The sequence below is a fragment of the Perognathus longimembris genome, chromosome 2 (assembly GCF_023159225.1).
Source record: "Perognathus longimembris pacificus isolate PPM17 chromosome 2, ASM2315922v1, whole genome shotgun sequence".
NCBI lineage: Eukaryota > Metazoa > Chordata > Mammalia > Rodentia > Heteromyidae > Perognathus > Perognathus longimembris.
The window spans coordinates 6,317,070-6,334,232 of NC_063162.1; the positions used below are offsets into that span (position 1 = coordinate 6,317,070).

Consider the following 17,163-nt stretch of genomic DNA (forward strand, 5'->3'; position numbering starts at 1 on the left):
TTGGAGGGCTTAATTTTCTCTTTAGATGGTAGACGGAGCACATCACTCAGACAAGATAAAGATTTTCCCATTTATAGGGGCTGAGTGGGCTTAAACCTCAGCTCGTAAATTTCTCCAATGACCACCAGCCTTGCCTGAGAGCCTGTAGATGGCCGCGGCTCTGGGGATGGATGTGTGATCGCATTAGCGTGATAAATTAAAGGGCTCCGCACTTAAAAAAATGATCAGCCAGCTCTGCATTAGAGAAAATGCTGCTGGTGAGGGGGTTCTCGTAAGCTGGACTCATGGAAGCCACTTCTGCTAGCCTGGGCTAGCCTTCCCAGAAGCTCCTGGACAGGATCATGCACTGAAATGCAAGGTGCAGTGCCATTTTCTAAGCTTTTGTCTGTCACAAGAAGAGCCTCCTGGATGTATTCTCTCTCCTTTTAATCCGAATTATTTAACTCTTTATCTAGCTCCAGCACAGTCATATCATCTTCCAGACCCAATGCGTTAGGATGATGTGAGCCCCTTATTTAGAAAGTATTGAAGGGTTGGGTGTCAGTGGCTCCTACCTGTAATCCTAGTTTGCTCAGGAGGCTGAGACCTGAGGATTGGGGTTCGAAGCCAGTTCAGGTAGGAAAGCTTTTGAGACTCTTACCTCCAGTGGAGGGATGGCTCAAGTGGTAGAGCATCGGCCTTCAGCAGAAACAGCCAAGGGTGAGTGTGGGGTCCTGGCTCCAGCCCCAGTAACTGGCACAAAATAAAAAGCATTAGGAATCTCAACACGGGGACAGCAGTGCATTAAATCAAGCATAGGGAGAATCTGAGTGTGGAGTCCAGTGTGGAACTGGACTACTGATGGACTGTCCAGTCCTGGCTTATGGAGCTGCCTCTGGGATCCTTTATAATGCCAGAGTACTGGATTTAGGGTCCCCTGGGAGAGTGGATGGTAAATGTTCTGAGAGGAGAGGCAGCACTGCCTCTCCTCCCGTGCTGGGTCCACACAGAGCCCTCTAGCAGGCACCTGCCTGAGTACACATGTGGAAAATGCTTGCACAGAGGAGTTAAACACTCCTTTGCTTTGTGCAGGGATTCCACGTGGCTCTCGGGTTCCGTCTGTCAGGAATCTGGAGCAGTTTACCTATGGCATGTTCAGAAGGGACGGGGACAAGGACTAAAGTTCTTTAACGACTCCTGACAGCAGTGAGAGGAGAAAACCTGGACACCAAACTTGCAGGTGTGTGTGTGTGTGTGTGTGTGTGTGTGTGTGTGTGTGTGTGTGTGTGTGTGCAGAGAAAGGAAAGAGAGCACGTACTAAAGTCTGTGTCTTTCCGCTACAGAGTGGAAGGGGCCGCGATGAATAACGTGCTAATAACACCGTGTTTCTGTCTGTGGCTCTGCAGTGCTCTGCAGCTCCCTAGCTCTGTCCCAAGTGTGGAAAGCTCTCTTTCTTCTTGGCTTTCATCTCTCTGTGTTCTGTTCGGCTCTGCCCTTTTTAGTTGGGTGGGAAACCCTTGGAGACAGCTTAGGATTCCAGGGAACATTGGAAGTCATGCCGATCACTTCTGAATCATACCAGCTTACAAAGTCAGCAGGTGGGAGTTGAGGGCCCAGTCTATCTTGAGCAGAAGTGAACATCAGTCAAGCCTTTGCTCCCCCCCTGGAGCAAGTGGGCTAAGGAAACTCTTCTCCTTTGTGTTGAGTCTTTGTGAGCTCAGTGATCCAGTCGTGGAGTGTGTTTGTATGTGTGTTTGGGTTGGGGGCGGAGGTTCCCCTTTCCTCTTGGAAGCCCAAACAGAGAAGAGTAGCATCCAGGGCTGGCTGCCAGCGAGGGGAGCTTCCAGCGAAGGGGAGCCCAGACTTTTCAGGTTTGAAGTTGGAATTGAGGATCTTGAATGGTGACTCAAGTGAGCTTTACATCGGTGAGGGAGTTGACGCTCTGCTCAGAACCCACTGTGGCTGCCCGCCGTGGCCTCAGAGCTGCCTTGCTGGGAATGCGCTGTTTTCCTCCATGGCTTTGCCTTCTGTCCTCAGTTTTTGCAGAGGCCGCCAGGCAGGGGAGCTTGGAGGGAGCTTGGACAGGGCCAGGATGCTGTGCCCTGAGCGTATTGTCACAAGTTAATGGGCCTGAATGGGGCTGTGACACTTAAAGAAAGAAAGAAAGTCTTTTCTGCCTCTAGGCCGTGGGGAGAAAGCAGGGCAGGAAGCCAGCCTTTGTGGGCCGGGCACAGGGAAGTCTGTGTTGTACCTGGAGGTGTGGAATTGGATCCTTCCAATCATTTGAGAATTCAGCCAGGGCCTAACCTGCTCAGCAAAGAACAAATATAGTGCGTGCATGTTCAGGCTGGTTTTATTTATCTTTTTCTGTTAAGGCATCTACTAACCTCACCCGTGTGTGTGTGTGTGTGTGTGTGTGTGTGTGTGTGTGTGTATAAATACACACACATTTTAAAGGAAAACAAAATGCTAAGCCTCACTATACTTTTACTATAATTTTATTGCTTAATGTGGGAATCTGGAAGAACTTCAGTAAGTCTGGTTTAAAAATATTGGTGAAAATATACTGATGCACGAATCACAAAGAGAGAAGGACCAAACAAGCGACACAGGGAAAGACAAATGTGCCCAAACCATTTCACTGTCAACTCTCCAGGGGCAGGGTGCCATCTGCCACATCTACCCTCTGAGCCCCAGGGCTGGCACAGACACACACCGAGGAATCTGTTAATGAATAGGTAAGCCAGATACTAGATTTCCATTAGGGCCTTTGACTTGGTAGTCTTGGGCAATGGCCTCAAACGAAAAGAAATTACAAAGATAGAGAAAAATCATCCTGTCACAAGCTGGGCTCTGGTGGCTCACGCCTGCAATCCTAGCTTCTCAGGAGGGTGAGATCTGAGGATTGTGGTTCGAAGCCAGACCACGCAGGAAAGTCTGGGAGACTCTTATCTCCAATAAACTACTCAGAAAAAAGCCGAAAGTGGTGCCATGGCTCAAGTGGTAGAGCGCTAACCTTGAGCACAAAGAGGCTCAGGGACAGTGCCCAGGCCCTGAGTTCAAGCCCCGAGACTGGCAAAAAGGAACAAGGAAAAAGAAAAAGAAAACCCTACTGCCACATGGCACACATTGTGGCCCGAGTTTTCTATACTGAGTCAGTCTCTCCAGACCCCAGAGGCAGATGGCATGACACCTACTTACAGAGGAGGCAGTTGAAATTTGGTAACTTGTCCAGGATCGCCCAGTTTGCAGTGTCTAGGTGCCTGCCTCTGGTGTCTTCTAGACTATGGGAGCCATAGGGGCGTAGACAGTAACGTCACTCATCAATGGCCAGCTGTTGTTTGGGATGCCTTGGTGTCTCCAGTCTGATCCCTAACCCACTGAGCGCCAGAGACAGATGCTCTGTCAGTCAGGCTGCGGGAGCCAGGGGTGACAGGTTTTGCCTCTTCATGCCTCCTGTGGAATTTAGAGCCTAGGGGTAGACCAGATGGAAGTTCTCCGTTGACAGTCTAATTTTAGTTGGGGTGACCTCCACAGAGGGAAAGCATTCAGAGTATGGTGTGTATGTCCTTGTTAAGTTAATGCAGAGAGGCCGCGGGGGGGGGGGAGGGGTGTCACAGGTCTCTAGGTACAAGGAACTTGGAGGACAGCCTGGGTGCAGAGGAAGCTCTGAGCCCAGTGGCTAGAAGGGGCGGCCCTCCCCCACCCCCTGGGGACAGGACCCGCAAGTGTTCTGCAAGATGGTGCCAGCAATGGGGAAGACTCCCCAGAAAGGCACCTGGACCTGTGATTCTCCTGCAAAGGCCGAGAGACGAAGCTAGCACCATTGTACTGGGAGACTGAGACTGGAGAGTGGAAACGTGGGTGACGGGCAGGGCTGAGGTCTTCCTGTCTTCCTGACCCCCCGGGGGTGCTGGCCCCACCATGCCAGGGGCTGCTGTCCTGGGATGGAATAGCAGGTCGCCATCTCTGAGGGAAGCTGGCGAGCTTGGGCTCACTTTGCCGCATACCCATTTCTGCCCCAAGAAAGTCTCGGTGGAGACTGAGAAGGGTTTATGGGTGGGAAGTCGGCCAGGTGGCTGCCACCCAGAGCAGCGCCCGAGGCCCCCTGGCTGAGTCCGGGGAGGGAGGTGCCCTTTAAGACCCTGGAAGGCCATGGAACCTGGCACAGGGAGGTCATTAGCTAGCTGACTGCAATCTGGGTCATAAAAGGAGCCCCGAGTGGTTCTGAGCTCTGTTACACGTTATGAAAAGGAGGACGCTTTGCTTTGGCACCTCTGAAGGGAAATGGGCAACCATCTGATGGGGGAGGGGAGGAGTCCTTACCTTCAAGGTCAAGGTGCGAGGGCAGACATTTAACTCTACCCCTTTCCCCTTGTTTATTATCGTGACTCTGTTTATTTTTAGTTTGCATTTTATTCTTTTTTTTGGCAGTGCTAGGGGTTGAACTCAGGGCTTCACACTGGATAGGCGAGGAGTTCCACCCAGCCCATATGCACTACGTTTAAATTGGTAACATGAAGAGAATCTACTGTAAGTGGGCAGCTTCATTTATTTTTCTTTGTGCCAACACTGGGGCTTGAACTCAGAGCCTTCTGTTCACATTTAGCTTTTTCTGCTTAAGACCGGTGCTGTACCCCTGGAGCGACACCTCTGCTTCTGGCCATTTTCCTGATTCATTGGAGCTAATAGTCTTTCAAGCTTTTTTCTGTCTAATCTGGCTTCGAGCTCTGATCCTTAGATCTCAGCCTCCTGAGTAGTTAGCATTACAGATGTGAGCCACCAGTGTCCAGCTTGCTGTTTTTTTTTTTTTTTTTTTGCCAGTCCTGGAGCTTGGACTCAGGGCCTGAGCACCGTCCCCGGCTTCTTTTTGCTCAAGGCTAGCACTCTGCCACTTGAGCCACAGTGCTACTTCCAGCTTTTTCTATATATGTGGTGCTGAGGAATTGAACCCAGGGCTTCATGTATACGAGGCGAGCACTTTACCAGTAGGCCATATTCCCAGCCCCTTGCTGGGTTTTTATAAACAGAGGTTACCTGTACAACCACCACCTAGTTCAGGCATCTGAGCAGCACCGCAAAATCACCAGGCTTCTTTCAGGTCACTATCTATCTCCCTGCTCAAACCCAGGGAAACCTCTTTTCTGATCTCCACAACTCGGCTTGCCTTTGGATCTTATGGAAATAGGTTTCAGCAGTTTGTTCTCCTTCATATCTAGTTTCTTTTAGTTCAACACTAGATTTGCAGGATTCTTCCTTGGCCTTGTTGCTCATTGTTATAGCTGAATTACACAGGCCCATTTCTGCTGTGGGCAGACATTGTAAGATGTGGGACTTTACAAATAGAACTGAGGGTTTCAAGCCAGCACCATATACCAATACGTCTTTCTCAAGATATTAGTAAAATAATTACATAACTTTGTCAGAGTTAAATTATAAGTGAAATTCTTCTACATCTTGTATGGCGTATCCACTTCAAGTGGTGCTATCCGTGTTTTGATGAGTCAGCTTAGCTTCAGGAGGTGCCCCCAGCCCTTCAAGCAGTCATACTGCTCTGCAGCCCCTGACAGCAGTACAAAAATCCCCCCGGCAATGGAATAAGAGCCTGGGCAAACGGAAGATGAGGCAGACTCCCCCGGTCCACTGCCCAACTTCCCCAGAAGTTGACAGATGACCACTGGAGGGACTGGAGAGGGAAAGGGTCTGCTCCAGAAAGGTGGGCCTGTCCCTATTGGGTTTCTGCACCCTACAGTCACATTGGACACTGCTGTGGGCCAAATTGGGGGAGGGTTGGTTAGTCTCCCAAAGCCTAGAATCAGTATTTTAAGCCTCTGCGCTTTTCGATATGTGCTGGCATCGAATGAATGCTCCAGATCAAGCTTTGAGATGAAAGTGGTAGGGCTGGCGGCTGGCCTGGGGTTCTCTTTCCTGGGAGGAGGGCCTGGGGCTGCCACTTGCACTCAGTACCTCAGGAAGGAGGGACTTCAGGAAGCCCAAGAGAGGACTTCACACTTGGGGTTTGTCAATCGATCTGGGCAGGCAGTCACCCTTGAGAGGCTTCATTTCATTTGGGAAGATGACTTTTCCAGTACCTTCTGCGAGTAGGCAGACAAGGGAATGAGGCGATGAGCAACAGACGTGGCCCTCCGGGGCTCTTGGCACAGCGTACCCGAGTGGCAGCACTTCCCGGATGCTGGACTTGCTGTGTATTTGCATCGTCCACCTGCACGCCCACCACACGGTCCATCCGGGTAACATCAGCCCTGCAGGACCCGTGAGCACCAGACATGTGATTAGAACCACTGCAGAAGTGAAATTTTATGTTTCATTTAACTAATTGAAATTTAAGAACAGATTCTCACTTCAGTTACAGGAAGACTTTAACGGGGTTAGGAGCAACTTGGGCACTTAACTCCTATAAAATTTAAATCAAGTACTTATGATAAAAGTTTAGCATCCAAATTGAAATGTGCTGTAATTTCCCGTTAAGGCACATTTCAATTTGGGTGCTAAATTAATGGATTTTGAAAATGTAGTGTAAAAAAATGTGAATTTTTCATTAATAGTTTACATGATACTGATTACAGGTAAGATGGAAATACTTAGAATAGATCGAGATGAATAAAACATACAAAAGCCAACTTCTCTTGGGACCTTTAAACATTGGTGTTTCTCTTAGAACTTCTGTGAGGATTTGCTTGTCTTGCCAGAACTTGACTGGAGCCAGGTGCCAGTGGCTTACACCTGTAATCCTAGCTAATCAGAAGGCTGAGATCTGAGGATTGGGGTTCAAAGCCAGCCTGGGCAGAAAAGTCCCTGTGAGACTTTTATCTCCAAGCACTCAAAAACTGGAAGTGGAGCTGTGGCTCAAAGCGGTAGAGTGCCAGCCTTGAGCAAAAAAGAGCTCAGGAACGGCACCCAGGCCCTGAGTTCAAGCCCCACGACTGACAAAGGTTTTTAAAAAAGAATTTGATTGGAGACTTGGAGGGGTCTCCTGGTTGTTTCACTCACCTGGGAGTAGGTGCAGGGTTGTTGCCGGGATGCACGGCCTCCAGGCTGCCTGCGATGGGTTTCTTGGGTTCTGGCTGACCTGTGGTAATCCTGCCCTTTGGGTGGTTCACTTCAAAGTCAGAGCCCTGGCCTTTCCACCATTTCTCTCCAGGTGATATCTTTAGGAATAAGCATCTTCCCTGTGCCCACAGGAAGAAAGAGTCCAAGCCTGGGCTATATTGCAACCTCAAGCAAGCAGGCCTTGACCAGCCGCCACTCAGGATGAGAACTCTGACTTTAAATTCCCGTTTAATTAAATTAATCCAATTCTCTGCCCCAGTGAGATAGAGAGCACTGTTGAGTGCCAAGCCGCAGAAATGTGGCCCAGAAAGCAAATAGGGTTTCCCTTGTGCCTCCTTGTTTGCCTGCCTGTTTCTGGAGGAGCGGTGGGAGTTTTGCGGGGGCTCCTGGAGAGTGTGGCAAGGAGGAGCATACTAGCCTGTCAGCAGATTCTCCCCTTCAGCCCTCTGAATTGTGGATGCTCCCCTGCTAGCCTGTGGTATGGAACGGGCTAATTTGAAGTGTGCTGTCTTAATCTGAAGGCCAGATGTGGCTCTGGAGAGTGAGGAGAGTGACCTCCCTGGCATCTCGCCCCTAGCAGTAGACACAGGAGATTCCCAAATGTGGAGACTTGAGTTGGGTTAGAAGTCTTGGATGTACATTGTACTTTATCCTGAAACTCTTAGTGCATCTCCCGAACTTCCTTCTTTCCTTCTGTCTGAAGTCCCACGAGTACAGGAGTGCAGCTAGGCCTTAGAATCAGGGAAACACTCCGCCTGGAGTGACTTCTTTACTCTGATTACGTTCCACACTTGATGCTCTCTAATGTGTAAATCTGGTCAGTCAGGCTTGGGGGTGGGTGTTGAAGTCAAGTAGAGAGAGAGAACTCTGTGCCCTCTTCCGGCGGGATTAGGATCTGCTGTGGCAGGGACAAGCTGGCCATCTGGGAAGCCCCAGTTCCACCCTGGCCTGTGCCCAGGTGTCCCTCAGTGGGAAGTTGTAGAAAAGCCTTGTCCTGTTTGTGACGCCCCATCTCCCTGTTTAAGGTCAGCCTGAAGCCCTGAACTCAGACTCCTGGGATATATTAGCTTCCCCAGGTCAGACGCTGCACCTCCTCTGCTTGTTCATGTTTCCCTTTGCATTGTCCTTTCATGCTCGCTGACCGTGATGTGACATCACAGAGTCTGAGGCGGGGATGCTCAGACACTTGTCAGAGACTCTGGCCTCCCCAGCTGTCCCTCCCCCAGGGTCTGCCATTGTCACCCATGACTCTCTTTGTCTCCCCAGAGATGGAGCCCCCAAATGAACAGGCTGAACCTGAAGTCTGCAAGAGCCTTGGACTTCCCACCTATGTGACACTGATGGGTACTGGATGGAGCCAGACCTGCGGAATTCAGTTGACCTGGGTTGGGGAATGTGATAGGGCTCAATGGGAGGAGCTTACAACTAGGCCTAGGGAATTCCAAACACAGATTCCGCCTCCCTCCTTGGGAAGAGGCGGAGGGGAGAGATGCTCAGTCCAGCGATGTCTGGGATGTCTGCGCCCTCTGTGCTGCCTCTTGGAGGACAGCGCATCCTCCCCGGTCCTGTCCCCCTGTGTCCGCCTCGGGGACTCCTGTTAGGGCGGGCCCATGCCAACTGCCTGCTAGCGTGGACGAGCTGGCTCCTTGCTATACTTTTCTTGTGTACTCAAGGCCTCAAATACCAGAAGGCTGAACATTCTCATATAAAAATGGTCCAGTTTTTATTGTTTGAATTTCTTCTTAAGATGGAATGTTTTACAGTTATTCACAAGACAAGATCTCTTTTAGAAGTGCTTGCTTCCTGTGTTTCCTGATCTTTATGGTTGTTATTGTGTGTATTGGAGAGTGGAGATATTAAGGCAGGTGATGAAAGGATTTTTTTTTTTAATAAGAGCACAGTGCTGACACAGTGACTGGGCATTAAAATGCATGTGTTTTGATCTCCTTTTGTGGATTAAAAGATGAAGGAAAAGCTATTGTAAGAGACAGTAAAGTCATTATTTCTGATGCGTTTCATCTGGCCAGGCTTCTAGAAGAGACCAGCATGAAATACAGAGCTGCTTGGCACAGACTGGACCAGACCATACACACCCTGCTTGCACATGTCAGTAGACACAAACCAAAGCGCAGGTACCAATAGGGAGGACAGCAGTGGTCATCCTAAGGAAGCTAGCACGGTTACTCTGGCAGTGATCGGGTGCCAGGCTCCTTGTTCTCCACATTCTGGCATATCTCAGCTTCCCCTGGGGTTCTGTTAGGCTAGACATTGTCATTGCCCCCCCCTGGTTTCTTGTGTGTAATGTGCTGGTACTGGGACTTGAGCTCAGGGCCTGGGCACTACCCCTAGCATTTTCCACTTAAGGCTGGTGCTTTGCCACTTGAGCCACACTTCTACTTCTTGCTTTTTGCTGGCTAAATGGAGATAAGAGTCTTACTGACTTTCTGCCTGGGCTGGCTCTGAACAGTCATCTCCAGATCTCAGCCTCCTGAGTGAGGAAGGTTACAGGCACGAGTCACCATTGCCCACCTTGCCATCCCCATTTTTAAGGAGAGGGGCTTGGTGATGAGAACCCCCGAGTGTCTAGATGGCTCGTCTCTGTGACCACCGCTCTGCTCCCCGGTGCTCAACACCTAAGCAGCCTGGGAGTGGAGAATGGCCGCTGCCATCCCTGAAGAGGTAAAGACGCCAGCCAGCTCTGCCCAGAATTAGCCATATACGAATTAGCCATATGCTTATTTTTTGCTTCAGTTATTTCACTAATTGACTCAAAGGTGTTGGGAGTTTTGACATTAAGTATCTGAGTAATTGCTTCAATGTATCATTTTCACATTACATGCTTAGACACAACCTTTAAGGGAATTTGAAAACCCAAACTCTACTTGGGGGAACTGATACTAACTTCAATTTCGAACTTTCTTTCCAAAAGTACTTGATGGCTTACTAAGGCTTTGAGTTATGCCTTAATTTTCCAACACATAAAATTCTCCAGCTGTTTATTGGACTTGAAAACCAGCCTTGACCTTGGGCAGATTGCCTGGCCCTGCTCATTTGGGGAAGGAGGTCTTTAAACAAGGCTGCCTCTCTGGTGGCTCTATTAGAATTTGCACTTCTGCCCCAGATGTCCCTGTGCTCTCCTGGATTGTCCACTTGGGATTCGCGACAGGCGCTTGCTCTTCTTTGCTCTCCTGCTATAGAACTAGAGCTGATTATGGAGCAAATTGGTCTGAATAAGTCCGGGAGATGCCAGGGATTCCAATGAGGGATGTGAATGTAAATTTCTGCTGGGAGAATATCTATAGAAGATAAATATCTAAGAGCTTCTTGCTACCTCTGAAAAACATCCCTCATCTTTCTTTGTGATCCCCCAATGATAATTTCTGGAGGCTTGATGTAAGTTGCTTATGAGGTCCGGGCACATCAATCATGTCCTCTGGCCTCCTTGTAGGATGCCGTGGCTGGGGGTGCTATTGTCTTGTAACCTGAGGCTGGGGGCCACATGTCCATGGATGCTATGAGAGGCCCAGTCAACTACTCTGGGATGTCCAGGCAGCTCCTCAGCTCCAGACACAACATTCCTCCAGGGTGGGCCAGATCATAGTAGGATGGGGGCAAGTGGGACAAAGCTGGGGGCTGAACCTGTGCTGTGTGCTAATATAGCCTTGCCTCCTGTTTCAGAAAGCTGTGGATTGGCTGGTGGGGGACTAGGAGAGACATTGAAAGACCACAGCCTGAATGAGTAGCTTCTTGGCTTGGGTCAACCCCCATGGCAGAGAGATGTTTGGTAGCCCATTAGGGTCCCCCCACCTTCCCAAGGTGAAATGTATCCATCCATCCACCCATCCATTGATCCATTTGCAGTGCTGGGGATTGAAATCAGGTTGGTGATCTACCACTGAGCCACACCTCCAGCCTAGTCTTGTACTGGATCTTTTTGAGATGAGGTCGTGCTTCCTTCTAGGTGCATGTGTCTAGAACAGGATCCCCCTGTTTTTCCTTTCCTCCTCTTGCTGAGATGACAGGCACGTGCCGCTATGCTCAGCTTCTGCTACGTTGGAGTGTCACAGGCTCCTCTGCGTGGGCTGATCTGTTCATCCTTTCCCTGAAATTATGAAGTGAATGCTTTTGGCCATGTCTAGGGAAAAGCATCTGTGGGACTTGTTCATGCTTACTCATTTTTGTTCAAGGTTTTGGGTGTGGAAACCACAGAAAATCATCAATGCCATCAATAGTATCATCATCAGAAGGTAAAGTAACTCCAGCTGAAAAACAGAGAAAAAAGGGTTACTTCAGCTTGCTTTGTGACAAAGTAGATTTATGTCAACCTGGTTCATAACAGGTGGAGCAGGGTGAGGTCAGAAACAGAGGACGAAGTAGCAGTAGCTCTTGTGTCTTGACAGAGGTGGACATGAAGCCCTGGGTTCAAGTCCCAGTCCTACTGGAGAGGAACTTCAGTTGCACTCTCCCACTCACCTCCACCATCTTTCTGTGCCGGAGTGACTGCCACTCTACCAGTTCCCAACATCTAGTGTGATTGTGAAAATTATTGAACCCCCAAATCTGGTCCTCTGTAAAAGCCAGTCAAGGTCCCAAATGGATTCAGTGGGAATAAATCACATCACGAAATGGTGTGGCAGCTTATCTTTTCTGAAATATAGAAGGGGGGGGCATGTAATGGAGGGAGCCAGAATTAGAGAAAGAGAGATGAAAGAAATGAGAGGTAATTGGTTTTTTTTTTTTTTTTGAAACACTTCCAAAGTTTCTTTATAGGAGGATTTTTCCCCCCTTTCTTTTGTCCCAAACTTAGTACTTGGGATTTTGTGGCATGTGGTGGAAAATAGCGGCATCTGAATGCATTCAGAAATTTGCCTGAAAGACCTATGTGTAAGAACTAAAATGGGGCAGAATGTAGCAAAATGGGGGAAACAGAACTTCCGTTCACAGATAAGGAGTTTACAATTTGCAGAGAGGGTTTGGAGGCGTGGCTTGGCGGTAAGAGTGTCTACGTATCAAATAGCAAGCCTTAAGTTCAAACCCCAGTACTGCCAAAAAAAAACCCCAAAACACCAAAAAAAACAACCCAAGCCCACATAATTTTACTAAGACATGTCATATCATTTGGTGTTTTCTTGAGTGTGAAAGCTAATTTAGAAAACGCAGGGAGGTGACCTTGGGTTGGCAGGAGCGAGGCCCCTCCCAGCAGAACTGGGTTAGGTGAGGAAGAGGCGCAGAGGCCTCTGGGTACCAGGAATCCTCAAGCCATCAAAACCAGGACCACAGCAGAGGCCGGTGACGGCTTCCAACCCGTGAGACATCAAGGTACCGGGTTTCCATGACAGACTAATCCCAGACAGGCCGAGTTTTAAAACCTGCAAGACTTTAAATTCTATTTTAAATACCAAAAATACAAACATTTATTGGTTGTCTACTTATGAGGGTGTTGTCTTTTTCTAAAGTGTGTTGCCTGTTTCCCACCTCTCTTTCTAATTTTATTCCTTCAGGGTACTGTTTAATTTGGTGTGTGTGTGTGTGTGTGTGTGTGTGTGTGTGTGTGTGTGTGTGTTCTTAGGGCTTGAATTCAGGTCTGGGGTGCTGTCCCTGAGTTTTTTGCCCAAGGCTAGTGCTTTGCCATTTGAGCCATTGCTCCACTTCTGGATTTTTGGTCATTAATTGGAGATAAGAGTCTCACAGACTTTCGTGCCAGGGCTAGCTCCAAACTGTAACCCACAGATCTCAGCCTCCTGAGTAGCTAGGATTACAGACATGAGCCACCCATGCCAGGCCATTCAAGATCTCTCTCTCTCTCTCTCTCTCTCTCTCTCTCTCTCTCTCTCTCTCTCTCTCTCTCTCCCTTCCCCCTCTCCCTCTCCCCCCTCCCTCTCTGTATATATTTATTTATGATTTTTTTTTTTCCAATCCTGGGGCTTGAACTCAGGGCCTTATTGCTGTCCCTGGCTTCTTTTTGCTCAAGGCTAGCACTCTGCCACTTGAGCCACAGCGCCACTTCTGGCCGTTTTCTATATATGTGGGGCTGGGGAATCGAGCCCAGGGCTTCATGTATAGGAGGCAAGCACTCTTGCCACTAGGCCACATTCCCAGCCTCTGTATATATTTATTTAAACTTATTATTGTTATTAGTACTGTGAAAGTGAATGAGCCAGGCCAGGCTCCAGAGGCTCTGCCCTGGGAGGATGGGGTTGGCACCGCACGGGGACTTGGTGTTGGCAAGAATTCGGTGTTGGGCTGACCTGAGATTGGAACGACTGTGCACTTTGGCCAAATATTTTTCTGAAACAGAGAACAGAGCAGCTCTGGATAGAAAGTCAGCCACAAGAACTTTGTACAGGTCTCTCCTTCCCTTTCTTCCTTCTCATCTTTTTTCTCCTCCATCTCCCCTTCTGTTACCTTATTCTCTCCTTCCTTTCTTCCCTCCTTGCCACTCTTCTCTTTCCTTCTCCCTCCCTTCCTCCCTTTCCCTCCTTATAGCCAGAGGGAAGTGTATTCTGTGAGCGTAGTGCTGACTTTCATGGTGAGACTTGGTGCTCTCTGGGTCTTTGTGAGAGATGTTCCATTCTCCCGTGGTTCATTTGATGAGGTTACAGATTTCTTATGTCAAAGATGGTTTGCTTGGTGGGAGTTGGTTTGCCTGAGCCAAGAACCACTTACTGTTTTTTTGAAGGAATCTTTTTGTTAACTTATTTACATAGAACTGAGGACACAGAGCAGCTTTCATAGCTTGGCTGGTTGATATTATACATTTTGTCCCAACCAGTCTCACCTAGCTGTAAGTGGCAGTTCCCTCTGGGGCCTACACTGTCCTTCACATGGTAAACAGCCATAGTGGACACAGACACAGGTACTGTTGGATGACATACCCTTGCTGTAATACTTAGCCATTGTTTATCTCTCCAGCTTCAAACAATGAAACTTAGGTTTATTTAAAAACAATTCATACCCGATCCAACACTTTTAGGTTGCTTGGACTTACAGAGGAAATAAGAACAAGAATCCCTTTTTCATAGACGAGGCATCTCCAAGCTCAGTGCCTTGGGTGATATGTCTATAAATAAATGCTTGTTTGACCTCATTTACAGAGGTGGGAATCAAGACTCCAGGTTTGAAACTGGGTCTGTTTTTTAAAATCTAGAGGAAGTTGAGAGGAGCATTTCCTCCCCGGCTCTTCTTTGCCTCTCGGAGACAGCAGTGACTCTGCCGGGCCCCTGGCTCATCACCGCTGGGGCCGGGAGGATGAGGTCTCCGCACTGGATGTGCGTGCACTGCGGTCTTCATCCTGCCTCACGTGTTCTGCCATGCTTCAGGTGTGCCACGTCGGGAGAGGAGGGAGGCAGGTGGTGGGCGTGGCATGCATCCCCGTGATGCATTTGTATGGGTGATCTGTTTAATCTCAGCTCTCTGTGCGGTGGGAGCTGTGGTTTTTCTCCGAGATGCAGGGACACAAACAGGCCCAGAAGAGCGAAGCAGCTGGCCTGAGGACACACAGCTCAGAAGGGATGGAGGCAGCCCAGAGGGGCACGGGTGTAGTTATATAGGACTGGGATTTGGCTTCTTTGTTCTCCACCATGTTTCTATTTCTTCCAGGGGTGCATCTATACCCCATACCTCCGAGGCTATGTGCTCTGTCCCAAGCTCTTTGGGCACTGGTGAATGTGCACGGGACTACGTCCTTCACGGCTGCGTGGTCTCTTTTGCTCTCCCACCTGGCACTGCTTGGCCCGTGTCTTTTTATAAAGGTGCATTTGGGGAACTGTGTGGTCAGCTCTGGGTTTTCCATCATTGTCACATTGTCCTTCCTGGGCTCACTTCCGGTGCATCCTTCTGAATCAAATGGGCCTGTCTTATTATTGCTAGGATTGGTGGGAAGATGCTATCAGTTCAAAGGTAACCCGAGAAATGAGGGGCAAAGTCAGTCTCAGTTGTAAGTCTGCGCTCTGCACACAGCCCTGTAGGCTGGTCATCCCTGGCCTCGACCTCCTCATTTTCATCTTTTCTCCCTGGTCTGATCTGGAAGGTAAAATGTGCATGCTTTTTTTTTTTTTAACAGATGGGGAAACTGAGGTTCTGAGTCACAACTCACTGAATATGAGCTTGTGTCCTGGAATTTCTGGCCCAGCTCATTCCTATCTATCATGCCTTCGTTGTTCAGTGTTTTTTCATATGCATGAGTCAACCTGGCAGCCAGATTGGGAGTCTGTAAGTGTCAGCTCGGTCTGAGTCCTGGGAACGATTAGATGTGGGATGTGGGTGTGCATGTCCCTCCCTGGGCGGAGGCCTTGGGCTGTGTCTGAACCCAGCTCGGCCTCTTGCTGGCATCATGACTGGGGGAACACCCTCACTTCCACCTGAGTGGCTGAGCGGTCCCACCTGCCTGTTGTCAGCAGTCAGCAGACGAGACTCGTGGGTTCCCAGCACAGAACCTTCCACTAAGCAGGTGCTCAGCTCATGCCAGTTCTTCCTCCTGGCCCTCTGTCAGGACTTAGGCCGAAAACAACAAAGGCAAAAGGCAGTAAGTTCTCCCGCTTAGTGATGTATCTGGTTGTAACCTGAGTTTAAAACCACGTTTAAATCTTTTCAACATGGAAGCTTCAATTTTGTATCACAGATCCATGCAACCACCTGGCACCTCTGCACACACACGAGGGGACCCCTTGCCACACCCGGTAAGGGTTGGTCTGCCAGGGCGAGCTTGCCAAATCCCACTCAGCTCATTGTAAACCCCTGCAGAGGACTTTGTAGGTTGCTCAGTCTTTCTATCAGAACAAAACAGATTCCAGTGAAGTGATTTTTGAGGCCGTTCCTCTCATTCATGGGTTAACCAGATTCTTATTTTGCTTATCTTGGGAAATAAAACAATGTTGAAAAGTATTCAGATCAGCGAGGCCATCTGTTGGGGAGCACGCAGCTGCTCCCCTTTCAATGGTGCTGCCTCTAATTTATTCGTTCTAGGGTGCTGGTGTACATCTGCAGAATCATTATTCACAGTTGTTTCTGAACATGGAGCTGGGTGTCGACTCCAAGCCTTTGGTCTCTGCCCATCTTGATGGGCATCGCCACTGCTGAGGACCTTTGTCCCTCTGTCTGAAGTCAGTCCCAGGGGGCAGGAGGAGTCTGGGGAGGTGAGGGCGAGCGGAGCTATCCTACTTGGGGCCTAAGATAGATATATATATATATATATATATATATATATATATATATATATATATATATATATATATATATATATGGCCCCTCTCCTTCCTCTTCTCAGTCTTTTCCTCTTTGTGTTAGGGGAAAATGGTTGGAAGGAAACTAGAATACCCCACTGTACTCATCTCTGTGGTCTAGCCAAAATGAACCCTAGTCTGACAATGTGTTTTTCCTGGTAGTTAGGGTTTGGTGCTGCAGATCCTGGAACCCTTGAAAGCATGCAAAAAGAATAAGAGTTCCTCAAACACCCCTAGGTGCAATGCTAAGTCTTTTTCTCTGCTCTGAGGAGACGGTAGGGTCTCAGTGGTGAAGGGTTTGCCTGTGGTCGCCTGGCTGGTTAAGGACGGTGCATCCCCAGGGCCCACCCAGGCCAGGCCTCTCTCCTGTCTCTGTAAGCCATGCTTGGGAGGAGGCAGATGACATTAGTGTTTCTGGGCTACAGTTGTCCAGTCTATAAAATGGGGATGGTAATTCCGTTTTCCTCTTAGTTTACTGTGACATTTAAACAGAATCACTTATGCCAACCCCAGGCTGGCATATGGATCCAAGCCAGCGTTAGCTGGTGTTGCCCTTATTACAGAGCAGCTAGAGCCCTGTTCCCTAAAGTGGCTGGGCATTTGTTTGTGTGTCCTTTAGTTCATTCCCTTACTTGTTAACTTAGAAATGTATTGAGCTCCCACCCTATGTGAGGTGTGCGCTCTCCAGGGCTGAAATGACTGGCTCTGTGCTTCTGCTGACCTTCAGTCTCACCTGTGAGGCAGGTGGCTGGCCGAGTGTGGTTGGTGTCCTGCACTGTGAGCCTCTGCTGGTGGCAGGCTTGTTGCCCGGTAGAGGAGGAATCTCAGACTTTCCAGCCAAGCAGACCTGCAGTTAGATTGTGTGATTCAAGGAGGTGCCATTATGAATTGT

General features: G+C 49.0%; 1 protein-coding gene across 3 annotated transcripts in view; it reads left to right on the forward strand.

The window, feature by feature from the left end:
• Chst15 (carbohydrate sulfotransferase 15) overlaps positions 1–17,163 on the forward strand; it is a 76,455-nt gene that overhangs the window by 15,656 nt on the left and 43,636 nt on the right. The window contains exon 1 of one of the 3 annotated variants that reach the window (XM_048338069.1): positions 14,658–15,261. The exons of 1 other annotated variant lie outside the window; for it this stretch is intronic. The gene's annotated coding sequence lies outside the window, so the exon portion shown is untranslated. Of the gene's footprint in view, positions 1–14,657; positions 15,262–15,314; positions 15,575–17,163 lie in introns of those variants that run through there. One more of the 3 variants, XM_048338070.1, reaches the window with a different exon arrangement.